Source organism: Tupaia chinensis, unplaced genomic scaffold (assembly GCF_000334495.1).
Source record: "Tupaia chinensis unplaced genomic scaffold, TupChi_1.0 Scaffold000291_1, whole genome shotgun sequence".
Classification (NCBI taxonomy): domain Eukaryota; kingdom Metazoa; phylum Chordata; class Mammalia; order Scandentia; family Tupaiidae; genus Tupaia; species Tupaia belangeri.
This window is the reverse complement of record NW_006159776.1, coordinates 4,497,077-4,497,286: the sequence shown is the minus strand read 5'-3', so window position 1 is coordinate 4,497,286 and position 210 is coordinate 4,497,077.

Sequence of the window (210 nt, the reverse complement as noted above, 5' to 3'; positions counted from 1 at the left end):
TACCTTAGTCTGACCTCTTTGGATGTAACAAATCTGGCCACTAACTGCTCTAAAAACTTGCCGTTTCAGCCTGCTCCTGGTAGGTTCCACTGAGGGATGTAACAAATCTGGCCACTAACTGCTCTAAAAACTTGCCGTTTCAGCCTGCTCCTGGTAGGTTCCACTGAGGACTTTTTTCTCCCTACCTTCTTGTACTGTGATTTTCAGCAG